The sequence below is a fragment of the Gorilla gorilla genome, chromosome 10 (assembly GCF_029281585.2).
Source record: "Gorilla gorilla gorilla isolate KB3781 chromosome 10, NHGRI_mGorGor1-v2.1_pri, whole genome shotgun sequence".
In the NCBI taxonomy this organism is placed as follows: domain Eukaryota; kingdom Metazoa; phylum Chordata; class Mammalia; order Primates; family Hominidae; genus Gorilla; species Gorilla gorilla.
The window spans coordinates 149,241,955-149,264,083 of record NC_073234.2 but is presented as its reverse complement, the minus strand read 5'-3'; the positions used below and the strand labels follow the sequence as shown (position 1 = coordinate 149,264,083).

The window sequence follows — 22,129 nt, the reverse complement described above, 5'->3', positions numbered from 1 at the left end:
GGCCTGCCGAAGCGGCCGAGAGGCAGGAGCTTTGGACTCGGGAGGCCGCAATGAGGCGAGAGCTAGCTGGGCATGGAGAGTCCGCTGTGAGTCCGCTGTGAGTCTGGGCCCGTGCAGGCCTTCGAGAGGCAGGAGGCCGGGCCTGCAAAGGCCCACTGGAGGTCAAGTTCTGAGCCTGAAGAGGCCACCAAAAGTCAAAAGCGGGGCCTGGGAAGGCCGCCAAGAGCCATGAGCTGGTCTGGGCTGAAAGAGGCCACTGGGAGGCAGGAGGAGCTGGGCCTGGAGAGGCTGACTCGAGGAAGTTTTGCACCTGGAGAGGCCACCGAGAGGACGGAGCTGGGCCCGGGGAGGCCGACTTGCTGCTCTTCCGGGCCCAATTCCAGGCCGACTTGACGACGACTTGGGCCTGCTGGGAGCTGGGCAGGAGCTGAGACCAAAGACGTTGTTGGGAGGCCAGAGTCAGGCCTGGAGACGCAGCTGGGAGGAAGAGCTGGGCCCAGAGAGGATGCCGGGAGGCTGCAAGTGGGTCTGGAGAGGCCGATTTGAGGAGGCCCGGCCTCCGCCTCCCGCATGGCGGCCTCTGCAGGCACAGCTGTTTCTCCTGGCTGCATCTCCCGCCTCCCAGGAAGCTTTTTTGGCTCAGCTCCCGCCTGCGTTTGTACACCCCGAAGTTTCTGCAACCAAGCTCTTCAGACCCACATCCCGCCTCCCAGTACCTGAACAGTCCCAGCTCCGGCTGGAGAACAGAGTCTGTAGGCCCCGCTGTTGCCTCCCAGGGGTGTCTCCAGACCCAGCTCTCGCCTCACCACGACCTCCCAGGCCCAAGTCGCTGCCTGCCTCCCAGCAGCCTGCGTGCGACCCTGCTCCTCCCTCACGGTGGCCTGTTGAGGCAGGGGCTCACGCTGACCTCTCTCAGCGTGAGAGGGGCCGGCGTGAGGCAAGGGGCTCACACTGACCTCTCTCAGCGTGGGAGGGGACGGTGTGAGGCAAGGGGCTCACGCTGACCTCTCTCAGCGTGGGAGGGGCCGGTGTGAAGCAAGGGGCTCCCATGGACCTCTGTCAGTGTGGGAGGGGACGGTGTGAGGCAAGGGCTCACGCTGACCTCTCTCAGCGTGGGAGGGGCCGGTGTGAAGCAAGGGGCTCCCATGGACCTCTGTCAGTGTGGGAGGGGCCTCTGTGAAGCAAGGGGCTTCCATGGACCTCTGTCAGTGTGGGAGGGGCCGGTGTGAGGCAAGGGCTCACGGAGACCTCTCTCAGCGTGGGAGGGGCCGGTGTGAAGCAAGGGGCTCCCATGGACCTCTGTCAGTGTGGGAGGGGCCGGTGTGAGGCAAGGGGCTCCCATGGACCTCTTGTCAGTGTGGGAGGGGCCGGTGTGAAGCAAGGGGCTCCCATGGACCTCTGTCAGTGTGGGAGGGGACGGTGTGAGGCAAGGGGCTCACGCAGACCTCTCTCAGCATGGGAGGGGCCGGTGTGAGGCAAGGGCTCACGCTGACCTCTCTCAGCGTGGGAGGGGACGCTGTGAGGCAAGGGCTCACGCTGACCTCTCTCAGCGTGGGAGGGGCCGGTGTGAAGCAAGGGGCTCCAATGGACCTCTGTCAGTGTGGGAGGGGCTGTTGTGAAGCAAGGGGCTTCCATGGACCTCTGTCAGTGTGGGAGGGGCCGGTGTGAGGCAAGGGCTCACGGAGACCTCTCTCAGCATGGGAGGGGCCGGTGTGAAGCAAGGGGCTCCCATGGACCTCTGTCAGTGTGGGAGGGGCCGGTGTGAGGCAAGGGGCTCCCATGGACCTCTTGTCAGTGTGGGAGGGGCCGGTGTGAAGCAAGGGGCTCCCATGGACCTCTGTCAGTGTGGGAGGGGCCGGTGTGAGGCAAGGGGCTCACGCAGACCTCTCTCAGCATGGGAGGGGCCGGTGTGAGGCAAGGGCTCACGCTGACCTCTCTCAGCGTGGGAGGGGCCGGTGTGAGGCAAGGGGCTCAGGCTGACCTCTCTCAGCGTGGGAGGGGCCGGTGTGAGGCAAGGGCTCACGGTGACCTCTCTCAGCGTGGGAGGGGCCGGTGTGAGGCAAGGGCTCACACTGACCTCTCTCAGCGTGGGAGGAGCCAGTGTGTGGCAGGGGCTCATGCCTCTGGGCAGGGTACCAGAGGCATGGGCATCAACAGGCCACCGTGAGGGAGGAGCTGGGCCGCATGCGGGCTGCTGGGAGGCAGGCAGGGACTTGGCCCCGGGAGGCCGCCGTGGGGACAAGAGCTGGGCCTGGAGAGGCCCCTGGGAGGCAAGAGCGGGACCTGCAGAGGCCACTCTCCAACCATTGCTGGGCCCGTACAGGCCACCGGGCGGCAGGAATTAGGCCCGAAGAACTTGGCTGGAGAAAGTTCGGGACCTACAAAGGCGGTTGGGAGCTGGGCAGGAGTTGAGCCAAAAGAGCTTGCTTACTTGCTGGGAGGCACGGCCGGGAGATGCCGACTTCAGGACAACTTGGGCCTGCAGAGGTCGCTGGGAGGCCCAAGTTTGGCGTGGAGAAGCCCACCGACCGGAGACCATTTGGGGCCTGCAGGTGCCATCGGAGTGCAGGAGCTCATCCTGGAGAGGCCACCGTGAGTCCTGACCTGGGCCTGGGGAGCTTGGCTTGAGGAAGCTGTGGGCTGACCAAGGATGCCAGGAGATGGGTAGGCACTGAGTCCAAAGAGCTTGTTGAGAGGCAGGAGTCGGGCCTGGAGACGCAGACAGGAAGAGGAGCTTGGCCCGCAGAGGATGCCCGGAGGGTGCAAGTGGGTCTGGAGAGGCCGACCTGAGGAGGTTCTCAGCCCAGAGAGGCCGCCGGAAGGGAAAAACTGGGCCTGGAAAGGCTGTTGTGAGGAATGAGCCCCATGGGCCTGAAGAGGCCACTGGCAGGCGGGAGCTGGGTGTGTAGAAGCTGCTGAAAGGTTGGGAGCTTGGCTTGGGGGATCCACAGTGAGGCAGATGCTGGGCCTGAAGAATCTGCTGTGAGGTAGATGTTACGACTGTAGAGGCCGACGGGAGGCAGAGGCTGGGCCTGGAGGGGCCACCAAGATGCAGGAGCTGGGCCTGGAGAGGCTGCAAAGAAGCATGAGCTGGGCCTGGTGAGGTCGACTTGAGAAAGCTCAGGGCCTGGAGAGAAGGCTGGGCGGCAGGAGCTGGGTCTAAAGAGGCCATTGTAACGATGGAGCTGTGCCTGTGGAGGCTGTTGTGAGGCAGTAGGCTCATCTGCGGAGACTGCCGTGAGGTAGGGTATGGGCCTCAATAGGCCATTGTGAGTCATGAGCTTGGTCTGTAGAGGCTGACTGGAGAGAGTTCTGGGCCTGGCGAGGCTGCCGGGAGGTAGGAGCTGGGCCAAAAGATTTAAGCACATTTACGTTTATTAGGCACTTCATTTCCATTATTACACTGGAATATATAATAAAATAATTATAGAACTCACCATAATGTAGAATCAGTGGGCGTGTTCAGCTTGTTTTCCTGAAACTGGATGGTCCCACCTGAGCGTGATGGGAGAAAGTGACAGATCAATAGGTATTAGATTCTCATAAGCACAGCGCAACCTAGATCCCTCACATGCACGGTTCACAACAGGGTGCGTTCTCCTATGAGAATCTAATGCTGCTGCTCATCTGAGAAGGTGGAGCTCAGGCGGGAATGTGAGCAAAGGGGAGTGGCTGTAAATACAGACGAAGCTTCCCTCACTCCCTCACTCGACACCACTCACCTGCTGTGTGGCTCCTTACGGCTCCATGGCTCAGGGATTGGGGACCCCTGCTCAAGTGCATCCAAAGCGACCCTTCCCACACCAGTCTTCATAGCAGTCAAGGGCAGCAACCACTTAGCTCCCAAGGCATGTGCCTCAGCTGGCATTACATCACAATCAACAGTAAGTGGTAGCTTGAGTCACTGTGAGGTCACTTCCTGGAAATCACCCTAACCCTGGGCCCTGACCCTAAAACCCTAACCCTGGGCCATGACCCTAAAACCCTAACCCAGGGCGCTGACCCTAAAAACCTAAACCTGGGCCCAGGCCCTGACCCTAAAACCCTAACCCTGGGCCCTGGCCCCGACCCTAAAACCCTAACCCTGGGCCCTGGCCCTGAGCCAAAAACCCTAACCCTGGGCCCTGGCCCTGACCCTAAAACCCTAACCCTGGGCCCTGGCCTTAAAACCCTAACCCTGGGCCATGACGCTAAAACCCTAACCCTGGGTCCTGACCCTAAAACCCTAACCCTGGGCCCTGACCCTAAAACCCTAACCCTGGGCCCTGACCCTAAAAACCTAACCCTGGGCCCAGGCCCTGACCCTAAAACCCTAACCCTGGGCCCTGGCCCTGACCCTAAAACCCTAACCCTGGGCCCTGGCCCTGACCCTAAAACCCTAACCCTGGGCCCAGGCCCTGACCCTAAAACCCTAACCCTGGGCACTGGCCCTAACCCTAAAACCCTAACCCTGGGCCCTGGACCTGACCCTAAAACCCTAACCCTGGGCCCTGGCACTGATCCTAAAACCCTAACCCTGGGCCCTGGCCCCGAGCCTAAAACCCTAACCCTGGGCCCTGGCCCTGACCCTAAAACACCCCTAGCCCTGGGCCCTGGCCCTGACCCTAAAACAACCCGAACCCTGGGCCCTGGCCCAAATTGTAATGAGGTCTGTTGGGCAAAATTCCATATAAGCATAGTATCAATTAATAAAGCAAATCGTGATAAATTAGTACGATTGACTTTCTGGAGTTTCTGACAATAAAAGTAAGGAAAATGCAGAACACAAAGACAGAGAGTAAAAAGAGAAATTAGGAAAGCATTCTACATGTTTAATAGGAAGACACTGGCCATGTTCGTGCAGCGGCAGTATATCGTGACGTGACATACTTTGGAGAGAAGTTAACAGATGAGGAAGTTGATAAAAATCATCAGAGAAGCAAAATACTGGTAGCGACACTCAAGGAAACCACGAAATTTCCATAACTTATGTCAGCAAAGTGGGAATATTGTACAGTGTGTGTTGAAGTTCCTATACAACATTGTTTATCTGCCCTTTGTTTGTTTGTAAGGAATGTATATACTAAAAGTTCTTCTTGCTGTCAAAAGAATATGTGTGAATAAGTCATTTTAACTTATTCTTCTGTTTTTCTTTTATCTTCCTGCCATCATCCCACAGCCTTACTTTAGAAATTTTTTCTTTAGAAAATTGAACAAGTGCCCCTTGTGGTGGCACATACCTCGAGGATGGGAGGCAGGGGTGGAAGGGTCACTTGAGGCCATTAGTTTGACACCAGCCTGGCCAACAAAGTGAGACCCCATGTCTGCAAAACAATTTAAAAATTAGCCAAGTATCGTCATGTATACCTACAGTCCCAGCTACCTCAACTTACGGAGAAAGTTCAGGGCCTGGAGAGAAGGCTGGGAGGCAGGAGCTGGGTCTAAAGAGACCATTGTAACGATGGAGCTGTGCCTGTGGAGGCTGTTGTGAGGCAGTAGGCTCATCTGCGGAGAATGCCGTGAGGTAGGGTATGGGCCTCAATAGGCCATTGTGAGTCATGAGCTTGGTCTGTAGAGGCTGACTGGAGAGAGTTCTGGGCCTGGCGAGGCTGCCGGGATGTAGGAGCTGGGCCAAAAGATTTAAGCACATTTACGTTTATTAGGCACTTCATTTCCATTATTACACTGGAATATATAATAAAATAATTATAGAACTCACCATAATGTAGAATCAGTGGGCGTGTTCAGCTTGTTTTCCTGAAACTGGATGGTCCCACCTGAGCGTGATGGGAGAAAGTGACAGATCAATAGGTATTAGATTCTCATAAGCACAGCGCAACCTAGATCCCTCACATGCACGGTTCACAACAGGGTGCGTTCTCCTATGAGAATCTAATGCTGCTGCTCATCTGAGAAGGTGGAGCTCAGGCGGGAATGTGAGCAAAGGGGAGTGGCTGTAAATACAGACGAAGCTTCCCTCACTCCCTCACTCGACACCACTCACCTGCTGTGTGGCTCCTTACGGCTCCATGGCTCAGTTATTGGGGACCCCTGCTCAAGTGCATCCAAAGCGACCCTTCCCACACCAGTCTTCATAGTAGTCAAGGGCAGCACCACTTAGCTCCCAAGGCGTGTGCCTCAGCTGGCATTTCATCACAATCAACAGTAAGTGGTAGCCTGAGTCGTTGTGAGGTCACTTCCTGGAAATCACCCTAACCCTGGGCCCCGGGCCCTGACCCTAAAACCCTAACCCTGGGCCCCGGGCCCTGACCCTAAAACCCTAACCCTGGGCCCCGGTCCCTGACCCTGAAGCCCTAACCCTGGGCCCCGGGCCCTGACCCTGAAGCCCTAACCCTGGGCCCCGGTCCCTGACCCTGAAGCCCTAACCCTGGGCCCCGGGCCCGGACCCTGAAGCCCTAACCCTGGGCCCCGGTCCCTGACCCTGAAGCCCTAACCCTGGGCCCCGGGCCCTGACCCTGAAGCCCTAACCCTGGGCCCCGGGCCCTGACCCTGAAGCCCAAACCCTGGGCCCCAGGCCCTGACCCTGAAGCCCTAACCCTGGGCCCCGGTCCCTGACCCTGAAGCCCTAACCCTGGGTCCCGGGCCCGGACCCTGAAGCCCTAACCCTGGGCCCCGGTCCCTGACCCTGAAGCCCTAACCCTGGGCCCCGGGCCCTGACCCTGAAGCCCAAACCCTGGGCCCCGGCCCTGACCCTGAAGCCCTAACCCTGGGCCCCGGGCCCTGACCCTGAAGCCCTAACACTGGGCCCCGGGCCCTGACCCTGAAGCCCTAACCCTGGGCCTCGGGCCCTGACCCTGAAGCCCTAACCCTGGGCCCCGGGCCCTGGCCTTGAAGCCCTAACCCTGGGCCCCGGGCCCTGTCCCTGAAGCCCTAACCCTGGGCCCTGGGCCCTGACCCTAATGCCCTAACCCTGGGCCCCGGGCTCTGACCCTAAATCCCTAACCCTGGGCCCCGGGCCCTGGCCCTAAAGCCCTAACCGTGGGCCCCGGGCCCTGGCCCTAAATCCCTAACCCTGGCCCCGGGCCCTGGCCCTAAAGCCCTAACCCTGGGCCCCAGGCACTGACCCTAAAACCCTAACCCTGGGCCCTGGGCCCTGACCCTAAAACCCTAACGCTGGGCCCTCTCCCTAAAACCCTAACCCTGGGCCCTGACCCTAAAACCCTAACCCTGGGCCCTGACCCTAAAACCCTAACCCTGGGCCCTGACCCTAAAACCCTAACCCTTCGCCCTTACCCTAAAACCCTAACCCTTCGCCCTTACCCTAAAACCCTAACCCTAACCCTAGTGAGCCTAGACCACACATTGCACTCCAGCCTGGGTGACAGAGCATGACTCTGTCTCAAAAAAAAAAAAAAAAGAAAAAAAGACAGAGAAAAGAAAGCCAACAAGACACCATTAGGCAACCCATTGTCAGGTTATGGGAGTTTGAAAAGGAAAATAGAGAAAGGAGAAGAAAGCTTATTTAAAGAATGGCTGAAGACTGCCTAAATCATGGGAAAGATTTAGACATCTAAATCCATGAAGCTTAAAGATTCCTAAAGAGGTTCAAACCAAATAGATACTCACCAAGTCACAATATAATCAAATAGTCAAAAGTTAAAGAAACTTTGCAGGTCAGGACAGAATCGAATAATACATTCAAAGTGCTGAAAGAAAAAAAGTGCCAGCAACTAATACTATGTCTGACAAAGCTGTCCTTCAGAAAGAAAAAAGAAATAACGTGCTTCCTCGACAAACAAAGCTGAGGGCATTCAGGACCACTAGGTCTACCTTAAAAAAATGCTTAACGGAGTTTTTCAAGTAAAAATGAATGAAGTTGGGAGCAGTGGCTCATGCCCGTAATCCCATTTTGGGAGGCTGAGGTGGGTGGATCACCTGAGGTCGGGAGGTCAAGACCAGCCTGGCCAACATGGCAAAACCCCACCCCCAGTAAAAATACAAAAAATTAGCCAGGTATGAAGGCCACTGAGATCGTGCCACTGCACTCCAGCCTGGGTGACAAGAGTCAAACTACATTTCAAAAACAAAAAAACAAACAAAAAAAACAAAACTTGAGGCCTGGTCTTCTGCTCCTCTCCAACCCCCACTTCTCTGGGCCCAAGCCACCTGGGCTGAGGAGGGGGTGAGGTGTGAGCCCCTGCCAGGAACTCCCTGCCCGGACCAAGTACTCGGCCCCCAGGCCTGCATTCAGTGAGGCCTCCCGTGGCGTCAGCATGTTCGTGTGGAGGAATGTGGAAGGTCACTCTGTGGCCGTGTTCCCCTGGTACTCCATCCCCTTCCTGACCCCTCCCTGCAGCCACACGAGGCCCAGCAACCTGCCAGTTACTCAGTGGCCTCCAACCAGAGAAAACAACCTGCCAAGTTGGCAGCTGTTGCTCATGAGCATCCACCAGGTGGCACAGGGAGTGTTGACCCTGGGCGGCCTCCTGGAGCCACCTGCCCTGAAAGCCCAGGGCCCGCAACCCCACACACTTTGGGGGTGGTGGAACCTGTTAAAAGCTCACCTCCCACCATGGAGGAGGAGCCCTGGGCCCCTCAGGGGAGTCCCTGCTGGACAGTGAGACAGAGAATGACCATGATGATGCTTTCCTCTCCATCATGTCTCCTGACACCCAGTTGCCTCTACCACTCAGATGATGTCAGGCCCAGTCCCTCAGTGCCCTGCGCAAGGAACAGGACTCATCTTCTGAGAAGGATGGACGCAGCCCCAACAAATGGGACAAGGACCACATCGGTGGCCCATGAGTGGCGGTCATGATCTTCAGCAAGCGGCACCAGGCCCTGGCAGGGCGCACCAGGGTCACTCCAACCAGGATATCCGGACCGTCAGCCAGATGCTGACTCTGGCCCAAAGACTTCTACTCAGTATGGAGCTCCAGGCCACTTTGCAGCCCCTGGTGAGGGAGGTGTACATACCATGAATTGTGGGACCTTCAGAGCTTTTCACTTTTCGGAAAATAGCTCCTGTTGGGGCTACAAGATGGAGTGTGAAGAGGGCCTTGGGCCACAGGGAGGTGCCTGTGGACTAGGGGGAGTTCATGCACCCCTTCTTTCCCCAGAGGGGCTGGACTCAGGTGAGTATAGGGGTGGGGGCTCCTGCACTCCGACACAGGCAGCGGGAGGGTTTTCTCCCCATTCCCTCTGCACTCCCAACTTGAGCTATACTTTTTAAGAAAGTGATTCACCCTGCCTTTGCCCCCTTCCCCAGAACAGAACACGTTGATCATGGGCGATATTTTTCATTGTGCCAAACAGTTGCCATGACCGTCATTAAACCTGTTTAACACCAAATAATAAGGAAAATAAAATAAAAAATTCGGGCTTGGTGCAGAAACTCACCCCAAATAAATCACCTACCAAAATATTTACATAATGGTGGAAATATTCCAAAATTCAATATTTTGGGATTTATACACAAAAGATAAACAAATTAGAGGCCAAGAGGCTGCCAGAAGGGAAAAACGGGGCCTGGGAAGGCTGTTGTGAGGAATGAGCTGGGCCTAAAGAGGCCACTGGCAGGCGGGAGCTGGGCCTGCCGAAGCGGCCGAGAGGCAGGAGCTTTGGACTCGGGAGGCCGCAATGAGGCGAGAGCTAGCTGGGCATGGAGAGTCCGCTGTGAGTCCGCTGTGAGTCCGGGCCCGTGCAGGCCTTCGAGAGGCAGGAGGCCGGGCCTGCAAAGGCCCACTGGAGGTCAAGTTCTGGGCCTGAAGAGGCCACCAAAAGTCAAAAGCGGGGCCTGGGAAGGCCGCCAAGAGCCATGAGCTGGTCTGGGCTGAAAGAGGCCACTGGGAGGCAGGAGGAGCTGGGCCTGGAGAGGCTGACTCGAGGAAGTTTTGCACCTGGAGAGGCCGCCGAGAGGACGGAGCTGGGCCCGGGGAGGCCGACTTGCTGCTCTTCCGGGCCCAATTCCAGGCCGACTTGACGACAACTTGGGCCTGCTGGGAGCTGGGCAGGAGCTGAGTCCAAAGACGTTGTTGGGAGGCCAGAGTCAGGCCTGCAGACGCAGCCGGGAGGAAGAGCTGGGCCCGGAGAGGATGCCGGGAGGCTGCAAGTGGGTCTGGAGAGGCCGATTTGAGGAGGCCCGGCCTCCGCCTCCCGCATGGCGGCCTCTGCAGGCATAGCTGTTTCTCCTGGCTGCATCTCCCGCCTCCCAGCAAACAAGCTTTTTTGGCTCAGCTCCCGCCTGCGTTTGTAGACTCCGAAGTTTCTGCAACCAAGCTCTTCAGACCCACATCCCACCTCCCAGTACCTGAACAGTCCCAGCTCCGGCTGGAGAACAGAGTCTGTAGGCCCCGCTGTTGCCTCCCAGGGGAGTCTCCAAGCCCAGCTCTCACCCCACCACGACCTCCCAGGCCCAAGTCGCTGCCTGCCTCACAGCAGCCCGCGTGCGACCCTGCTCCTCCCTCACGGTGGCCTGTTGAGGCAGGGGCTCACGCTGACCTCTCTCAGCGTGGGAGGGGCCGGTGTGAGGCAAGGGGCTCACGCCGACCTCTCTCAGCGTGGGAGGGGCCGGTGTGAGGCAAGGGCTCACGCCGACCTCTCTCAGCGTGGGAGGGGCCGGGGTGAGGCAAGGGGCTCACGCTGACCTCTCCCAGCGTGGGAGGGGCCGGTGTGAGGCAAGGGCTCACGCTGACCTCTCTCAGCGTGGGAGGGGCCGGTGTGAGGCAAGGGCTCACGCTGACCTCTCTCAGCGTGGGAGGGGACGCTGTGAGGCAAGGGCTCACGCTGACCTCTGTCAGAGTAAGAGGGGCCCGTGTGAGGCAAGGGGCTCATGCCGACCTCTCTCAGCGTGGGAGGGGCCGGTGTGAGGCAAGGGCTCACGCTGACCTCTCTCAGCGTGGGAGGGGCCGGTGTGAGGCAAGGGGCTCACGCTGACCTCTCTCAGTGTGGGAGGGGCCGGTGTGAGGCAAGGGGCTCACGGTGAACTCTCTCAGCGTGGGAGGGGCCGGTGTGAGGCAAGGGCTCACGCTGACCTCTCTCAGCGTGGGAGGGGCCGGTGTGAGGCAAGGGCTCACGCTGACCTCTCTCAGTGTGGGAGGGGCCGGTGTGAGGCAAGGGGCTCATGTTGACCTCTCTCAGCGTGGGAGGGGCCGGTGTGAGGCAAGGGCTCACGCTGACCTCTCTCAGCGTGGGAGGGGCCGGTGTGAGGCAAGGGGCTCACGTTGACCTCTCTCAGCGTGGGAGGGGCCGGTGTGAGGCAAGGGCTCACGCCGACCTCTCTCAGCGTGGGAGGGGCCGGTGTGAGGCAAGGGGCTCACGCCGACCTCTCTCAGCGTGGGAGGGGCCGGTGTGAGGCAAGGGGCTGACGCTGACCTCTCTCACCGTGGGAGGGGCCGGTGTGAGGCAAGGGCTCACGCCGACCTCTCTCAGCGTGGGAGGGGCCGGTGTGAGGCAAGGGGCTGACGCTGACCTCTCTCACCGTGGGAGGGGCCGGTGTGAGTCAAGGGCTCACGCCGACCTCTCTCAGCATGGGAGGGGCCGGTGTGAGGCAAGGGCTCACGCTGACCTCTCTCAGCGTGGGAGGAGCCAGTGTCAGGCAAGGGGCTCACGCTGACCTCTCTCAGCATGGGAGGGGCCGGTGTGAGGCAAGGGCTCACGCTGACCTCTCTCAGCGTGGGAGGAGCCAGTGTGCGGCAGGGGCTCATGCCTCTGGGCAGGGTACCAGAGGCATGGGCATCAACAGGCCACCGTGAGGGAGGAGCTGGGCCGCATGCGGGCTGCTGGGAGGCAGGCAGGGACTTGGCCCCAGGTGGCCGCTGTGGGGGCAAGAGCTGGGCCTGGAGAGGCCCCTGGGAGGCAAGAGCGGGACCTGCAGAGGCCGTTCTCCAACCATTGCTGGGCCCGTACAGGCCACCGGGCGGCAGGAATGAGGCCCAAAGAACTTGGCTGGAGAAAGTTCGGGACCTACAAAGGCGGTTGGGAGCTGGGCAGGAGTTGAGCCAAAAGAGCTTGCTTACTTGCTGGGAGGCATGGCTGGGAGATGCCGACTTCAGGACAACTTGGGCCTGCAGAGGTCACCGGGAGGCCCAAGCTTGGCGTGGAGGAGCCCACCGACCGGAGACCATTTGGGTCCTGCAGGTGCCATTGGAGGGCAGGAGCTCATCGTGGAGGGGGCACCGTGAGGCCTGACCTGGGCCTGGGGAGCTTGGCTTGAGGAAGCTGTGGGCCGACCAAGGACGCCAGGAGATGGGTAGGCACTGAGTCCAAAGAGGTTGTTGAGAGGCAGGAGTCAGGCCTGGAGACGCAGCCAGGAAGAGGAGCTTGGCCCGGAGAGGACGCCTGGAGGGTGCAAGTGAGTCTGGAGAGGCCGACTTGAGGAGGTTCTCAGCCCGGAGAGGCCGCCGGAAGGGAAAAACTGGGACTGGAAAGGCTGTTGTGAGGAATGAGCCCCATGGGCCTGAAGAGGCCACTGGCAGGCGGGAGCTGGGTGTGTAGAAGCTGCTGAAAGGTTGGGAGCTTGGCTTGGGGGGTCCACAGTGAGGCAGATGCTGGGCCTGAAGAATCTGCTTAAAAAGATTTAAGCACATTTACATTTATTAGGCACTTTATTTCCATTATTACATATATATAAATATATATACGTATTATATATCCAATATATAATAAAATGATTATACAACTCACCATAATGTAGAATCAGTGGGTGTGTTAAGCTTGTTTTCCTGAAACTGGATGGTCCCACCTGAGCGTGATGGGAGAAAGTGACAGATCAATAGGTACTAGATACTCATAAGCACAGCGCAACCTAGATCCCTCACATGCACGGTTCACAACAGGGTGCGTTCTCCTATGAGAATCTAATGCTGCTGCTCATCTGAGAAGGTGGAGCTCAGGCGGGAATGTGAGCAAAGGGGAGTGGCTGTAAATACAGACGAAGCTTCCCTCACTCCCTCACTCGACACCACTCACCTGCTGTGTGGCTCCTTACGGCTCCATGGCTCAGGGGTTGGGGACCCCTGCTCAAGTGCATCCAAAGCGACCCTTCCCACACCAGTCTTCATAGTAGTCAAGGGCAGCAACCACTTAGCCCCCAAGGCATGTGCCTCAGCTGGCATTTCATCACAATCAACAGTAAGTGGAAGCTTGAGACACTGTGAGGTCACTTCCTGGAAATCACCCTAACACTGGGCCCTGACCCCAAAACCCTAACCCTGGGCCATGACCCTAAAACCCTAACACTGGGTCCTGACCCTAAAACCCAAACCCTGGGCCCTGACCCTAAAACCCTAACCCTGGGCGCTGACCCTAAAAACCTAACCCTGGGCCCAGGCCCTGACCCTAAAACCCTAACCCTGGGCCCTGGCCCCGACCCTAAAACCCTAACCCTGGGCCCTGGCCCTGAGCCTAAAACCCTAACCCTGGGCCCTGGCCCTGACCCTAAAACCCTAACCCTGGGCCCTGGCCCTAAAACCCTAACCCTGGGCCATGACGCTAAAACCCTAACCCTGGGTCCTGACCCTAAAACCCTAACCCTGGGCCCTGACCCTAAAACCCTAACCCTGGGCCCTGACCCTAAAAACCTAACCCTGGGCCCAGGCCCTGACCCTAAAACCCTAACCCTGGGCCCTGGCCCCGACCCTAAAACCCTAACCCTGGGCCCTGGCCCTGAGCCTAAAACCCTAACCCTGGGCCCTGGCCCTGACCCTAAAACCCTAACCCTGGGCCCTGGCCCTAAAACCCTAACCCTGGGCCATGACGCTAAAACCCTAACCCTGGGTCCTGACCCTAAAACCCTAACCCTGGGCCCTGACCCTAAAACCCTAACCCTGGGCCCTGACCCTAAAAACCTAACCCTGGGCCCAGGCCCTGACCCTAAAACCCTAACCCTGGGCCCTGGACCTGAACCTAAAACCCTAACCCTGGGCCCTGACCCTAAAACAACCCTAACTTTGGGCCCTGGCCCTGACCCTAAAACACCCCTAGCCCTGGGCCCTGGCCCTGACCCTAAAACAACCTGAACCCTGGGCCCTGACCCTTAAACAACCCTAACCCTGGGCCCTGAACCTAAAACAACCCTAACCCTGGGCCCTGACCCTAAAACAACCCTAACTCTGGGCCCTGACATTAAAACAACCCTAACCCTGGGCCCTGGCCCAAATTGTAATGAGGTCTGTTGGGCAAAATTCCATATAAGCATAGTATAAATTAATAAAGCAAATCGTGATAAATTAGTACGATTCACTTTCTGGAGTTTCTGACAATAAAAGTAAGGAAAATGCAGAACACAAAGACAGAGAGTAAAAAGAGAAATTAGGAAAGCTTTCTTCATGTTTAATAGGAAGACACTGGCCGTGTTCGTGCAGCGGCAGTATGTCGTGACATGACATACCTTGGAGAGAAGTTAACAGATGAGGAAGTTGATAAAAATCATCAGAGAAGCAAAATACTGGTAGCGACACTCAAGGAAACCACGAAATTTCCATAACTTATGTCAGCAAAGTGGGAATATTGTACAGTGTGTGTTGAAGTTCCTATACAACATTGTTTATCTGCCGTTTGTTTGTTTGTAAGGAATGTATATACTAAAAGTTCTTCCTGCTGTCAAAAGAATATGTGTGAATAAGTCATTTTAACTTATTCTTCTGTTTTTCTTTTATCTTCCTGCCATCATCCCACAGCCTTACTTTAGAAATTTTTTCTTTAGAAAATTGAACAAGTGCTCCTTGTGGTGGCACATACCTCGAGGATGGGAGGCAGGGGTGGAAGGGTCACTTGAGGCCATTAGTTTGACACCAGCCTGGCCAACAAAGTGAGACCCCATGTCTGCAAAACAATTTAAAAATTAGCCAAGTATCGTCATGTATACCTACAGTCCCAGCTACCTCAACTTACGGAGAAAGTTCAGGGCCTGGAGAGAAGGCTGGGCGGCAGGAGCTGGGTCTAAAGAGGCCATTGTAACGATGGAGCTGTGCCTGTGGAGGCTGTTGTGAGGCAGTAGGCTCATCTGCGGAGACTGCCGTGAGGTAGGGTATGGGCCTCAATAGGCCATTGTGAGTCATGAGCTTGGTCTGTAGAGGCTGACTGGAGAGAGTTCTGGGCCTGGCGAGGCTGCCGGGAGGTAGGAGCTGGGCCAAAAGATTTAAGCACATTTACGTTTATTAGGCACTTCATTTCCATTATTACACTGGAATATATAATAAAATAATTATAGAACTCACCATAATGTAGAATCAGTGGGCGTGTTCAGCTTGTTTTCCTGAAACTGGATGGTCCCACCTGAGCGTGATGGGAGAAAGTGACAGATCAATAGGTATTAGATTCTCATAAGCACAGCGCAACCTAGATCCCTCACATGCACGGTTCACAACAGGGTGCGTTCTCCTATGAGAATCTAATGCTGCTGCTCATCTGAGAAGGTGGAGCTCAGGCGGGAATGTGAGCAAAGGGGAGTGGCTGTAAATACAGACGAAGCTTCCCTCACTCCCTCACTCGACACCACTCACCTGCTGTGTGGCTCCTTACGGCTCCATGGCTCAGGGATTGGGGACCCCTGCTCAAGTGCATCCAAAGCGACCCTTCCCACACCAGTCTTCATAGTAGTCAAGGGCAGCAACCACTTAGCTCCCAAGGCATGTGCCTCAGCTGGCATTACATCACAATCAACAGTAAGTGGTAGCTTGAGTCACTGTGAGGTCACTTCCTGGAAATCACCCAAACCCTGGGCCCTGACCCTAAAACCCTAACCCTGGGCCCTGACCCTAAAACCCTAACCCTGGGCCCTGACCGTAAACACCTAACCCTGGGCCCAGGCCCTGACCCTAAAACCCTAACCCTGGGACATGGCCCTGAGCCTAAAACCCTAACCCTGGGCCCTTGCGCTGAGCCTAATACCCTAACTGTGGGCCCTGGCCCTGACTGTAAAACCCTAACCATGGGACCTGGCCCTAAAAGAACCCTAACCCTGGGACCTGGCCGTGACCCTAAAACAAGCCTAAACCTGGGCCCTAGCCCTGACCCTAAAACAACCCTAACCCTGGGCCCTGGCCCTGACCCTAAAACACTCCTAACCCTGGGCCGTGGACCTGACCCTAAAACAACCCTAACCCTGGGCACTGACCCTAAAACAACACTAACCCTGGGCACTGACCCTAAAATAACCCTAACCCTGGGCCCTGGCCCTGAACCTAAAAAAAGCCTAACCCTGGGCCCTGGCCCTGACCCTAAAACAAGCCTAACCGTGGGCGCTCGACCTGACCCTAAAACAAGCCTAACCCTAGGCCCTGGCCCTGACCCTAAAACAACCCTAAACGTGGGCCCTGGCCCTGACCCTAAAACAACACTATCCCTGGGCCCTGGCCCTGACCTAAAACAACCCTAACCCTGGGCCCTGGCCCTGACCCTAAAACACTCCCAACCCTGGGCCGTGGACCTGACCCTAAAACAACCTTAACCCTGGGCACTGACCCTAAAACAACACTAACCCTGGGCACTGACCCTAAAATAACCCTAACCCTGGGCCCTGGCCCTGAACCTAAAAAAAGCCTAACCCTGGGCCCTGGCCCTGACCCTAAAACAACCCTAACCCTTGGCCCTGGCCCTGACCCTAAAACAACCCTATCCCTGGGCCCTGGCCCTGACCCTACAGCAAGCCTAACCCTGGGCCCTGGCCCTAACCCTAAAACAAGCCTAACCCTGGGCCCTGGCACTAAAACAAGCCTAACCCTTGGCCCAGGTCCTGACCCTAAAACAACCTTAACCCTGGGCCCTAGCCCTGACCCTAAAACAAGCCTAACACTGGGCCCTGGCCCTGACCCTAAAACAAGCCTAACCGTGGGCGCTCGACCTGACCCTAAAACAAGCCTAACACTAGGCCCTGGCCCTGACCCTAAAACAACCCTAAACGTGGGCCCTGGCCCTGACCCTAAAACAACCCTATCCCTGGGCCCTGGCCCTGACCTAAAACAACCCTAACCCTGGGCCCTGGCCAGACCCTAAAACAACCCTAACCCTTGGCCCTTGCACTAAATCAACCCTAAACCTGCGCCAAGGACCTGACCCTAAAACAACCCTAACCCTGGGCCCTGACCCTGAAACAACCCTAACCCAGGGCCCTGACCCTGAAACAACCCTAACCCTGGGCCCTGACCTTGAAACAACCCTAACCCTGGTCCCTGACCCTGAAACAACCCTATCCCTGGGCCCTGACCCTAAAACAACCCTAACCCTGGGCCCTGACCCTAAAACAACCAAAACCCTGGGCCCTCACCCTGAAAAAACCCTAACCCTGGGCCCTGACCCTGAAACAACCCTAACTCAGGGCCCTGATCCTGAAACAACCCTAACACTGGGCCCTGGCCCTGACCGTACAACAACCCTAAACCTGGGCCCTGGCCCTGACCCTAAATCAACCCTAAACCTGGGCCCTGGCCCTGACCCTTAATTAACCCTAACCCTGGGCCATGGCCCTGAGCCTAAAACCCTAACCCGAGGCCCTGGCCCTGAGCCTAAAACCCTAACTCTGGGCCCTGACCCTAAAACAACCCTAACCCTGGGCCCTGCCCCTGACCCTAAAACAAACCTAACACTGGGCCCTGGCCCTGACCCTAAAACAACCCTAACCCTGGGCCCTGGTCCTGACCCTAAAACAACCCTAACCCTGGGCCCTGGCCCTGACCCTATAACAACCCTAACCCTGGGCCCTGGCCCTGACCCTAAAACAACCCTAACCATGGGCCCTGGCCCTGAGCCTAAAACAACCCTAACCCTGGGCCCTGGCCCTGACTCTAAAACACTAACCCTGGGCCCTGGCCCTGAGCCTAAAACCCTAACCCTGGGCCCTGACCCTGATCCTAAAACCCTAACCCTGGGCCCTAGCCCTGAGCCTAAAACCCTAACGCTGGGCCCTGGCCCTGAGCCTAAAACCCTAACCCTGGGCCCTGGCCCTTACCCTAAAACCCTAACCCTGGGCCCTGACCCTGATCCTAAAAATCTAATCGTGGGTCCTGACCCTAAAACAACCCTACCCTGGGCCCTGACCCTAAAACAACCCCAACCCTGGGCCCTGACCCTAAAACAACCCTAACACTGGGCCCTGACCCTAAAACAACACTAACCCTGGGCCCTGACCCTAAAACAACACTAACCCTGGGCCCTGACCCTAAAACAACCCTAACCCTGGGCCCTGACCCTTAAACAACCCTAACCCTGGGCCCTGACCCTAAAACAACCCTAACCCTGGGCCCTGACCCTAAAACAACCCTAACTCTGGGCCCTGACATTAAAACAACCCTAACCCTGGGCCCTGGCCCAAATTGTAATGAGGTCTGTTGGGCAAAATTCCATATAAGCATAGTATAAATTAATAAAGCAAATCGTGATAAATTAGTACGATTCACTTTCTGGAGTTTCTGACAATAAAAGTAAGGAAAATGCAGAACACAAAGACAGAGAGTAAAAAGAGAAATTAGGAAAGCTTTCTTCATGTTTAATAGGAAGACACTGGCCGTGTTCGTGCAGCGGCAGTATGTCGTGACATGACATACCTTGGAGAGAAGTTAACAGATGAGGAAGTTGATAAAAATCATCAGAGAAGCAAAATACTGGTAGCGACACTCAAGGAAACCACGAAATTTCCATAACTTATGTCAGCAAAGTGGGAATATTGTACAGTGTGTGTTGAAGTTCCTATACAACATTGTTTATCTGCCGTTTGTTTGTTTGTAAGGAATGTATATACTAAAAGTTCTTCTTGCTGTCAAAAGCATATGTGTGAATAAGTCATTTTAACTTATTCTTCTGTTTTTCTTTTATCTTCCTGCCATCATCCACAGCCTTACTTTAGAAATTATTTCTTTAGAAAATTGAACAAGTGCTCCTTGTGGTGGCACATACCTCGAGGATGGGAGGCAGGGGTGGAAGGGTCACTTGAGGCCATTAGTTTGACAGCAGCCTGGCCAACAAAGTGAGACCCCATGTCTGCAAAACAATTTAAAAATTAGCCAAGTATCGTCATGTATACCTACAGTCCCAGCTACCTCAACTTACGGAGAAAGTTCAGGGCCTGGAGAGAAGGCTGGGCGGCAGGAGCTGGGTCTAAAGAGGCCATTGTAACGATGGAGCTGTGCCTGTGGAGGCTGCTGTGAGGCAGTAGGCTCATCTGCGGAGACTGCCGTGAGGTAGGGTATGGGCCTCAATAGGCCATTGTGAGTCATGAGCTTGGTCTGTGGAGGCTGACTGGAGAGAGTTCTGGGCCTGGCGAGGCTGCCAGGAGGTAGGAGCTGGGCCAAAAGATTTAAGCACATTTACGTTTATTAGGCACTTCATTTCCATTATTACACTGGAATATATAATAAAATAATTATAGAACTCACCATAATGTAGAATCAGTGGGCGTGTTAAGCTTGTTTTCCTGAAACTGGATGGTCCCACCTGAGCGTGATGGGAGAAAGTGACAGATCAATAGGTATTAGATTCTCATAAGCACAGCGCAACCTAGATCCCTCACATGCACGGTTCACAACAGGGTGCGTTCTCCTATGAGAATCTAATGCTGCTGCTCATCTGAGAAGGTGGAGCTCAGGCGGGAATGTGAGCAAAGGGGAGTGGCTGTAAATACAGACGAAGCTTCCCTCACTCCCTCACTCGACACCACTCACCTGCTGCGTGGCTCCTTACGGCTCCATGGCTCAGTTATTGGGGACCCCTGCTCAAGTGCATCCAAAGCGACCCTTCCCACACCAGTCTTCATAGTAGTCAAGGGCAGCAACCACTTAGCTCCCAAGGCAAGTGCCTCAGCTGGCATTACATCACAATCAACAGTAAGTGGTAGCTTGAGTCACTGTGAGGTCACTTCCTGGAAATCACCCTAACCCTGGGCCCTGACCCTAAAACCATAACCCTGGGCCCTGACCGTAAAACCCTAACCCTGGGCCCTGACCGTAAACACCTAACCCTGGGCCCAGGCCCTGACCCTAAAACCCTAACCCTGGGACATGGCCCTGAGCCTATAACCCTAACCCTGGGCCCTTGCGCTGAGCCTAATACCCTAACTGTGGGCCCTGGCCCTGACTGTAAAACCCTAACCATGGGACCTGGCCCTAAAAGAACCCTAACCCTGGGACCTGGCCGTGACCCTAAAACAAGCCTAAACCTGGGCCCTAGCCCTGACCCTAAAACAACCCTAACCCTGGGCCCTGGCCCTGACCCTAAAACACTCCTAACCCTGGGCCGTGGACCTGACCCTAAAACAACCCTAACCCTGGGCACTGACCCTAAAACAACACTAACCCTGGGCACTGACCCTAAAATAACCCTAACCCTGGGCCCTGGCCCTGAACCTAAAAAAAGCCTAACCCTGGGCCCTGGCCCTGACCCTAAAACAAGCCTAACCGTGGGCGCTCGACCTGACCCTAAAACAAGCCTAACCCTAGGCCCTGGCCCTGACCCTAAAACAACCCTAAACGTGGGCCCTGGCCCTGACCCTAAAACAACACTATCCCTGGGCCCTGGCCCTGACCTAAAACAACCCTAACCCTGGGCCCTGGCCAGACCCTAAAACAACCCTAACCCTTGGCCCTTGCACTAAATCAACCCTAAACCTGCGCCAAGGACCTGACCCTAAAACAACCCTAACCCTGGGCCCTGACCCTGAAACAACCCTAACCCAGGGCCCTGACCCTGAAACAACCCTAACCCTGGGCCCTGACCTTGAAACAACCCTAACCCTGGTCCCTGACCCTGAAACAACCCTATCCCTGGGCCCTGACCCTAAAACAACCCTAACCCTGGGCCCTGACCCTAAAACAACCAAAACCCTGGGCCCTCACCCTGAAAAAACCCTAACCCTGGGCCCTGACCCTGAAACAACCCTAACTCAGGGCCCTGATCCTGAAACAACCCTAACACTGGGCCCTGGCCCTGACCGTACAACAACCCTAAACCTGGGCCCTGGCCCTGACCCTAAATCAACCCTAAACCTGGGCCCTGGCCCTGACCCTTAATTAACCCTAACCCTGGGCCCTGGCCCTGAGCCTAAAACCCTAACCCTGGGCCCTGACCCTGATCCTAAAACCCTAACCCTGGGCCCTAGCCCTGAGCCTAAAACCCTAACCCTGGGCCCTGGCCCTGAGCCTAAAACAACCCGAACCCTGGGTCCTGGCCCTGAACCTAAAACAAGCCTAACACTGGGCCCTGGCCCTGACCCTAAAACAAGCCTAACCCTGGGCCCTGGCACTGACCCTAAAACAACCCTAACCCTGGGCCCTGTCCCTCACCCTAAAACAAGCCTAACCCTGGGCCCTGGCCCTGACCCTAAAACAACCCTAACCCTGGGCCCTGGCCCTGACCCTAAAAGAAGCCTAACCCTGGGCCCTGGCCCTGACCCTAAAACAACCCTAACCCTGGGCCCTGGCCCTGACCCTAAAACAAGCCTAACCCTGGGCCCTGGCCCTGACCCTAAAACAAGCCTAACCCTGGGCCCTGGCCCAAATTGTAATGAGGTCTGTTGGGCAAAATTCCATGTAAGCATAGTATAAATTAATAAAGCAAATCGTGATAAATTAGTACGATTCACTTTCTGGAGTTTCTGACAATAAAAGTAAGGAAAATGCAGAACACAAAGACAGAGAGTAAAAAGAGAAATTAGGAAAGCTTTCTTCATGTTTAATAGGAAGACACTGGCCGTGTTCGTGCAGCGGCAGTATGTCGTGACATGACATACCTTGGAGAGAAGTTAACAGATGAGGAAGTTGATAAAAATCGTCAGAGAAGCAAAATACTGGTAGCGACACTCAAGGAAACCACGAAATTTCCATAACTTATGTCAGCAAAGTGGGAATATTGTACAGTGTGTGTTGAAGTTCCTATACAACATTGTTTATCTGCCCTTTGTTTGTTTGTAAGGAATGTATATACTAAAAGTTCTTCTTGCTGTCAAAAGAATATATGTGAATAAGTCATTTTAACTTATTCTTCTGTTTTTCTTTTATCTTCCTGCCATCATCCCACAGCCTTACTTTAGAAATTTTTTCTTTAGAAAATTGAACAAGTGCTCCTTGTGGTGGCACATACCTCGAGGATGGGAGGCAGGGGTGGAAGGGTCACTTGAGGCCATTAGTTTGACACCAGCCTGGCCAACAAAGTGAGACCCCATGTCTGCAAAACAATTTAAAAATTAGCCAAGTATCGTCAT

The 22,129-nt window shown here is 55.9% G+C and overlaps 2 long non-coding RNA genes across 2 annotated transcripts in view; both read right to left on the bottom strand.

The window, feature by feature from the left end:
• Positions 1-2,245: 2,245 nt before the first annotated feature.
• On the bottom strand, positions 2,246-5,600 carry LOC101150448 (uncharacterized). The gene is made up of 3 exons (XR_008670183.2): positions 5,373-5,600; positions 3,438-3,495; positions 2,246-3,344 (listed from the first exon to the last, which is right to left on the bottom strand). It is a non-coding gene; the product is annotated as an uncharacterized lncRNA (long non-coding RNA).
• A 23-nt stretch (positions 5,601-5,623) lies between these two features.
• The window catches only part of LOC129525786 (uncharacterized), a 49,119-nt gene continuing 32,613 nt past the window's right edge, over positions 5,624-22,129 (bottom strand). Inside the window, exons 11-15 of the long non-coding RNA XR_010129461.1 lie at positions 19,311-19,368; positions 18,985-19,217; positions 15,159-15,216; positions 14,833-15,065; positions 5,624-5,756 (exon numbers count right to left, since the gene is read on the bottom strand). This is a non-coding gene — a long non-coding RNA (uncharacterized lncRNA). The remainder of the gene's footprint in view (positions 5,757-14,832; positions 15,066-15,158; positions 15,217-18,984; positions 19,218-19,310; positions 19,369-22,129) is intronic.